This window comes from Dipodomys merriami, unplaced genomic scaffold (assembly GCF_024711535.1).
Source record: "Dipodomys merriami isolate MVZ:Mamm:240054 unplaced genomic scaffold, mDipMer1.0.p SCAF_439, whole genome shotgun sequence".
Lineage (NCBI taxonomy): Eukaryota > Metazoa > Chordata > Mammalia > Rodentia > Heteromyidae > Dipodomys > Dipodomys merriami.
Window position 1 is genome coordinate 458,340 of NW_027206001.1, and position 9,046 is coordinate 467,385.

Genomic DNA, 9,046 nt, shown 5'->3' on the forward strand with positions numbered 1-9,046 from the left:
CAGGATCGGCTTTGGTTCTGGAAGCTACACCCCAGGTTAGTGTGATGTAAGCTGAGACAGAGCTGTCACAATCTGAGTTCAAGTCACGTGCATGGTCAAAAACAAACAAAAAAATTAAATTAAAAAAATTAAAACAATTTAAAAAATTTTTAAAACAATTATTTATCTCCCTGTTTTGCAATTCGTGCCATTTTTTCTGCCAGGCCTGGGATATGAACTCAAGATCTGGGTAAATAGGCAGCACTGTGGGGCTAGGGGAATCACACCATACTTGAAGTCAAGAAAGTCAGGCCTGTTCCTAGGCCTGAATTCAAGCCTCAGTCCTGCAAAGCATACTCCTTATATCATTTTATTTACATTTTAAAGACAGGATTTATACTTCCATATAGTCAGACAATATCATGTTTGGTATGGTTATTCATTTCATTTCTTGTTTTATTCATTTATTTACCATTTATTTTATTGACTCTTTGAGCCCTATATGGTTTATTACATTGTTTACTTCCTATCACATAGCATCTAGATTTGTAGATGTGTTCACTATAATGCCTGACACCCAAGACTCTCTCAGAAAAGGAAAACATGTGTCACATTTGGCTTCTTACTCCAAGATTAAACTTTTGGCAGTGCTGGGATCCGACCTCCGGGCCTAGCAGGCCCAATTCATGAATGGGTAAGGGTGAGCACGGCAGCCTCTAGCCAATGAAGCTGTGAGGTGGTTCCCAGGCACTGAGATGGAGCCCCAGGTTTGGCCAAAACAGTGATAAATGGATTGGCAGATGGTGGTATACAATTAGTACATATTGATAGAGTGCCAGAGCCATCTATCTGACTGAATGACGCCTACTACATTCCTACCAACTCTAAGGTATTTATTATACTGCCTTTGAAGTAATATTATTCTTTTCATGCTTAATAAACTATCAGTTAAAATCAGTCAGAATCCTAGGATTATTATATCCACTTTTAGGCTCGACTGATGCACGAACTACTCTTTCAATCAGTGTTCCTATGCATAGGAACGAGTGTCTTGTGATGTCCTGCCATTGGTAGGTGTCAGGACTTAGATTTTTAACCCAGGGCCTATTTTGACAGGTTGGCCAATGGCTTCCCTGATGGCCCACCAGCCTTCAGGAATAGCAGTTCAGCTCCACTTTGCAGCCATGTCATTCTGACTCAGGATGGTCACCCTGTAAAGAAAAGAATAACGTAGAACCCCCAGTCTTCTGCAGCTAGGGACTTTTTGTGCTGTCCCACTTTTTTTTTTCTTCCTGCAAACCCTCTGGGATCCCAGGATTGACTATGGGTGAGAGGCTGCAGTCCAGTCTAAGGCAATCAGAGTTGAGGTATATTTGCCACAACCTGAGTTCAAGCTCCATGGTTGGCAAAAAAATAATAATAAATAAATAAATAAATAAATTATTTAAATAAATTGAAAATAATCCCCCTGGTTTGGAATTTCTGCCAGTTTTCTTTCCTAGCCCGGGATTTGAACTCAGGATCTTGCTAAATCTGTAGCAATGTGAGGGAAGGTGCAGAGTTTCTACTACTTGAGTTCAAATCCTGTGCCTAGCCAAAAACAAAAAATTAAGTCACTGACCTCATCTGGGGAGTGGGAGGGTAGCTGTGGAGGTGGGAGAGAAGGGATGGCAAGGGGAAAACAAAGGAGGAGGTAACAGTGCTCAATAGTAAATGTACTCATTACTTTGCTTATGTAATTGTAATCCCTCTATACAATATTTTTCAACAAAAAATGTACAAAAGAAACAACTTAGAGCTCAGATAAGCACTTTGCAGGTAAGGGAAGCATGTCTGAATAGATATACAAGATTATACACTGCTGCTTTTAAAATATTCAGTTTGGAACTGAATAAACATAATTGCATCTATTAAAAGTAATTCTCACTGTCTTGGAACTGGGGTTAGTATTTCTGCCACTGCTGGGATTTGATCTCACCATCCGGGTAACTCTTTTGCATCGTAGGTGAAGGGGAAGCTCACTGTCCTTGAGGAAAAGAAATTCAGGGTACAATTCCCAGGTTCTAAATTAAGTCCTTATAGTGGAAAATAATATTTATGTACATGTGTAATATATGTTACATTTTACATGTGTATGTTTATTACAAACTGTGATTTTTATGATTGATTTTGTATTTCTGTATTTCCAATTTTTTTCATTTACTTATTGTTTATTGTATTAGTATTATTATATACATAATATTTATTACATTTTGAACATCTATTATATAATTACACACTATAATTTAGGACATTGACTCATTTTTCATTAATACTTTATTAAGTGTTGAAACCTAATACAAAAATAAATGGAGACATTTGTCACAGCCTTCACATGTTTAGAGTCTCTCTCAAATATGAGCTGTGACTTGTTTATCTTTAATACCTTCCTATAGGGATTTCTTTAGATGATTTATACTCAGAAGCCTTTCCTTGAGGATAGGCAAGTTGAGAGATAAAATTGTAAGGGTGGGACTGGGAATGTGGCTTAGTAGTAGAGAGCTTGCTCAGCATGCATGAATGCCAGGGTTTGAATCCTCAGTGCCACAAACTCAGAAAAAGCCAGAAGCTGTGGAGTGCTCAAGTGGTAGAGCACAAGCCTTGAGAAAAAGAAGCATGGAGACAGTACCCAGCCCCTAAGTTCAAGCCCCAGCACTGGCAAAACCAATAGGCCAGATGTCAGTGGCTCATACCTGCAACCCTATCTTCTCAGGAGGCTGAGATCTGAAGACCACAGTTCAAAGACAGCCTAGGCAAGGAAAGCCTGTTAGAATCTGATCACCAACGAACCACCAAAAGGCCCCACGTGGCACTGTGGCTCAAGTGGTAGTGTGTTCGCCTTGAGATGAAGGGCTCAGGGACAGTGCCCAAGCTTGAGTTTGAGACACACAATGGGAAAAAGTGAGAGCTAATCAAAGTACTTTTCCTATTTGCTAATTAGGAGAACATTCTCTGGAAAATGAACTCTGATGTACACCAGAATTGGAGTCAGAGCTCAAGGTTCAAGTTTAGCAGATCCATCTGCCCAGCCTCTCAGACTCTAGCATTATAACCTTGTGTCCTGCAGGGTTCTGAAAGGCCCATTGTTGAAAGGCTTAATATGTTCCCCAAGCCCTTTGTGATAAACAATTGACTTGTATTGTCAATGTCATTACACTTCTGACCTAGCAGAGCAACAGTAGCTAAGAGCCATCCCCTAGCTCAGGAGACTGAGGTCTGAAGATCACAGGGTGTAGCCAGGCAGGGCAGGAAAGTCTATGACACTCTGACTTCCACTTCTGAAAGGGCAGATGTTCAAGAGCTTCCTGGGTTTCCCTTGGTGATGAGAAGTTACTTGTACTTGAGTTGAACTCAAGGCCTGGGCAATGTTTCTAGCACTCTACTACTTGAGCCACAGCACCAATTCTGGCTTTTTCTGTGCATGTGCTACAGAGGGATCAAACTCAGGGCTTCTTGCATGCTAGGCAAGCACTCTCACACTAATCCACATTCCCAACCCTCTCATCTTTTTCTTAATGGTAGTTTCTACATAAGTATGCTACCATTTTACATCCCCCAAGTTTAATTTTCTGAATACCAGTTATTTCAAAAACCCTGATCTTCTCTTCCCCTGCCTGATTTGTGACTGTTCCTGCCTTGGTCTCATAATAAGATGTAAATAAAGGCTGCTGAGATCTTAAGTGTGCACCATATAATGACACAGGCCTGGAACTCTGGAAGAGCAAAACCATGGACCTGAAAAAAAGAGAATGATGCAGTATGTGCAACAAGCCTATCTGAAAAATAAATCTGTACATAAAAGGAGAAGCATTGCATACAATCTGTTTGCGCTTAGGGAGGTAATATACACACATAAGTAGGTAGGTCACTCATACATAAACTTGGCCTTCTCTTTTTGAATTTTTTTGGTGGACATCCCAGGGCTTAAACTCAGGCCCTATGTGTACCTCAGCTGTTTTGCTCAAGGCTGAGACTCTGCCACTGCCACAGATCCAATTCCGGCCATCTGGTCGTTAACTGGACATAAGCGTCTGCCAGGCTTTCCTGCCTGGATTGGATTGTATCTCCTGCTCAGCTTTCTTTCTCAAAGCTGGAACTCTACCCTCTGGGCCACTGATTCACTTCTGTTTTTCTGGTGGTTTATTGGAAATAAGAGTCTCATAGACTTTCTTGCTTGTGTGGGATTTGAACTGAGATATCCTTAGGAGACTTCAAGTGGCTTTCCTCAGGATTCACCAAGGATCAGCTCCACACAAACCCTTAGTCAAAATCTTGAGGGGTACTAGAGAAAAACGGAAACATGATGATGCTTCTAGTGTGTTCTAGATACTTAAGGTTGGAGACAGAAAACACTCACACTTATTAGAAAATTTCATAGGCCTAGGGAGCAATACAGAAAGCATGAGGATCACTCCAGCTTTTGGTCCTCTCATCCTGAGACCGTAAATTCACTGCAGCTCAATGCTAAGTGATTGAACTGGCATGTCCCGTGGACATTTGCAGCCAAAATCATGTCACACTCTTTTCTCACTTTTGGCTTCAAACCTGTGGCCAGAGGAGGAGGAGAGAAAATCCTTCTCAGAGAAAGCACCTATAAAGAACATTGGGTAGTTTACATATAAATTCAAAGCATTGGAATGATGCTGTTAAGTACTCAGATTGTCCAGATTAAAAAATGAAGAAGAAAAGAAAGGCAGGTGCCAGTAGCTGCTGACTATATTCCTAGCTCCTCAGGAGGCTGACATATACAGAATCTGAAATGTAGAGAATCTGAGTTTGAATCTAGCCAGCATAGGAAAGTCCAAGACACTGTTATTTCTAAGAGATCACAGAAAACCCAGAAGTGGCGCTGTGGCTCAAGGTTAATGCAATACCCTTGAGCAAAAGTAACTCAGGGACAATGCCTATTCTCAGAGTTCAACCCCAGGACCTGCTTCCATGTCTTTGTGTATGTGTGGATGTATTCCCATAGGTGAAGCTCCAGAGTAGCTATGATGAAAGGCACCAAGCTAGAAAATTTGTTTTCAATACAATGATTTCATAACACAGAGACTGCTTTCATGACAGTGCATGTTCCTGGGCTCCCCTCACAGTTCCCAGTGCAGCCTTGAGGGTTTCTCTGCCTCCCAGCCCTGCTGGAAGAAGTCTCTCTCATTGTCTGGACAGGCAGACAGAAGGCCTCAATCCTGTACAGCTGTGTAAGAAACAACTACATCTGGGCCAATTAGTGAGGATGAGTGTGGACAGGCTCTGAAGGTCAGGACAAAAAGGCCTCTTTGTACCCCGAACTATCTCTCTCCCCAGTGCTCTGTTTTAACAGGAAGCCTGCATTTGTGCCACCTCCTTTGGTAGGCCAAGTTCTCAGCACTAATCCTGCCTTTGTAAGACTATATTCTGGTGTTCAGATACAGTTCTCAATATAATTCAGGAGTCCTTCTGGCAGACAACTAGGGCACTTAACCTCAAGAAATGTTTCATTGAGGCCGATGATGGGCTTATGATGCCTCTGCTAGCTTTCCGGAAGCTTTGGAAATGCAAGCACATGTCTGATCTCACCATGCTTCCTGTCATCTAGGACTGCTGAAGCACATTAGGTATTGAAACCTTTGACTTCTCCTAATCGACCCCTGGGTGGCAAGGTTTTGGGGTTGAACACAGGGCCTGGGTGCTGACCATGATCTCAGTGTAGGAGCCCAGTCCTTTACCATTTTGTGTCACAGCTTTTACTTCTGGTCTGTGTGTGGGTGTGTGTGTGTGCGTGCGTGCACACATATACCAGTCCTGGAGCTGGAACTCAGGACCTGAGCACTGTACCTAATTTCTCTTGCACAAGAATAGCCCTCTCCCTCTTGAGCCACAGAGACACTTCCTGCTTTTTTTACTGATGTGTACCTGAGAAATCAAGTCTAGAGTGTCATAGATGCAAAGCACTCTACCCCTAGGCACATTCCCAGCCCTCTTCTTCAGGTTTGTTATTTTCTTTATTGTTATTGTTGGTTGTAGCAGTTGAAGTCTTAGCCTCGGGGCTGTCCCTCAAGTCTTGTGCTCTACCACTTGAGCCAAAGCACCATTTCAGGTTTTCTCATGGTTCATTGGAGCTAAATGTCTCGAGGACTTTCCTGCCCAGGCTAGCTTTGAACCATGATCCTCAGTTATCATCCTCCTGAGGCGCTAGGATGACAAGCATGAGTGACAAGCATCCAGCTTCCACTTCGGGTTTCTTAGTGGTGAATTGGAGATAATATTCTCATGGGACCTTTTGTGACTGGCATAGTTTGCAAGCCAGATCCTCAGATCTCAGCTTCCTGAGAAGGCAGGCTGACAGACTTCAGCTATAGAACCCTAGGCTGTGACACTCTACTGCAAGTGGGTCCTTGGCTCCACATGTTGGAGTGCTAGCCATGTGCCCAAGAGGTAAGGGTCAGTGCCTATGCCGCGAGTTCAAGGTTCATGACTGTGAAAAAACAAAACAAAACAATTGTCTGCAGTAGACAACTCACCCACTCTTCAGTAATACATAATTTTGTCTCTGCCATGGGGACATACCTGCATCTCAATATTCTTGTCTGAATAATCATCTCAGTTGTGTAGCTCTTACAAGGACCATATGAAAGAATGCACTCTGTGAAGGACACAGCAGATGGCACTCTTTGAAGGACTCAGCACACAACATCCTGTGAAGACTTAGCACCCAGCACACAATACAGGTCTCAGCACACTGCACCCTGTGAAGAACTCAGCACACAGCACCCTATGCCAGACTCAGCACAGGGCACCCTATGAAGGACTCAGCACATAGCACTATTCCACAAGCTGTCATTAGAAATAGGATGCTTTCATCAGTGTCACCATTCTTTGAGGAACATTTCACAAATCACACAAGTTCACATCTAATGGTTTAGTGGGGTGGTTTTTTTTTGGGGGGGGGCTGGCTACCCATCGGGCTTGAACTCAACGCATGGGGATGCTGTTCTAATAACATTTGCTCAAGGCTAAGGCTCTACTACTTAGAGCCACATCTCCAAGAGTCTCACATACTTCCTACCAGGGCTTGGTTTTAAATCTCCCAAGCAGCCAGGATGATGGGGGTAAGCCAGCAGCATCTGCTTCTGTGGAGCTCAGTTGCAGCTGTTTACATATTCCTAAGTCAGGTTAGGTGGCAACTGTCAGTGCCAGACTCCTATCTTGTTCCGTGTTGTGGTATTTGAAGTCCTGTCCTATAATTGCAGTTAGAACATTCTACCATTTTTTGGTGGCAGTGGTGGCGCTTGAGTAAGGGCTTAGGCACTCTCCCTAAGCATTTGTGCTCAAGGCTAGCACTCAATTGATTGAAAGACAGCAGAACTTCCAGGTATTCTGCTTATGTGACACTGAGGAATCAAACCAAGGGCTTCGTGTTCACTAGGGGAGCACTCAATCACAGAGCCCCAGGAGTAAAGGAGTTATAAATAGATAGATTGTTGTATATAAATATTATATAGACAAAAGAGAGATGTTTATATTATTACATTATAGATAATATTGTTATCAATTATTAGGTATTAAATTATATCTCCATTTATTGATGTGTCCCAGCTAACAATTAATAAAGCATTAATTAATACTCAGTATCCTGTTATTGTTTATCATATATGTACATACATCCATACATATAATTAAATATTTTATAGAATGAGACAGATGTCTATGTGTTATTAAATTATGCATCATGTACTACTACCAATTATTAGGTATTTATGTCTCCATGCAATTTTTATTCTGTTAATACCTAATAAAATATTAATTAAACTTAATCCACATCCTATAATTCCCGCATCTAATTTTATCCTAGAATGATTCATTACTAATTCAATCTGTTTATCATTTATTGTAGTGACAATTCTTCCACCTATGACTTCTTTTACCTTTGTGACATTCTACTTACATAGCATATTGATTTGCATCCAAATTATACATCCTACCTGACAATGAGCACTTTCAAAGAAAAGAAAATCATGTGTCACACTCGGCTTCCCAGTCTTTGATTACATTATTGTCAGTGCTGGGATTTAAACTCAGGGCCTAGAATGCTCAATTCATTTATGTGTGGCTGCCAGCACAGCAGGCTCTAGCCAATTCAGCTGCCAGGTTGTTGCCAGGCCCTGAGATTGAGCCCCAAATATTGACACCATATTGTGCTTAGTGTAGCTATTCATTTTTTTATTCATTTATTTACCATTTATTTTCTTGACTGTTCTTACACATGGACTATTTATTATATTTATTACATAGGATCGATTTGCCTATGTGTGAAACTTCACACCTGACAGCCAGGACTTTCACAGCAAAGGAAAACCTGTGTCACCAAGAGTTTCTTACTCTATGAATCAATTTTTGTGAGTGCTGGCATCTGCACTCACAACCTACAAGGCCCAATTCATCCCTGAGCTTCTTTTGTTAAGGCTGAGGCTCTACCACTTGAGCCACAGCACATCTGACTTATGTGTGGGTTTGGGGATGGAGGTGGTTTATGGGAGATAAGAATTACATTTAAGCCAGGTGCCAGTGGCTCAGGCCTATAATCCTAACTACACAGGAGGCTGAGATGTGAAGATCATGGTTCATAGCTGGCCCTGGCAGGAAGATCTGTGAGACACTTATCCTCAAAGAACCAACAGAAAACCGGAAGTGATGCAGTGGCTCATATGGTAGAGCGCTAGCTTTGATCTGAGGAGCTCAGGGACAGCATCCAGATCCAGAATTCAAACCCCACAAATGACAAGAAGTGTACTTCCCACCACAAGTAGTGGACTGAATAACACCCACAGTCCTAGGAAGCATGGCAGAGAAATCAGGCCTAGCTTCATGTCAGCAAGGGGTCATGAGTAGGTCACCTGGCTTCTCCATGACTCATTTTCCCCAGCTGGAAAAATGAATAGAGTGAAGGATCCCTTCCTCATGGGAATAGGGTAATGATGAATGACAGACAGGTTTTGTTTCATATTCCCACACCTGTTGCACTATTAAAAACAGACGCCATCTGAGCCCT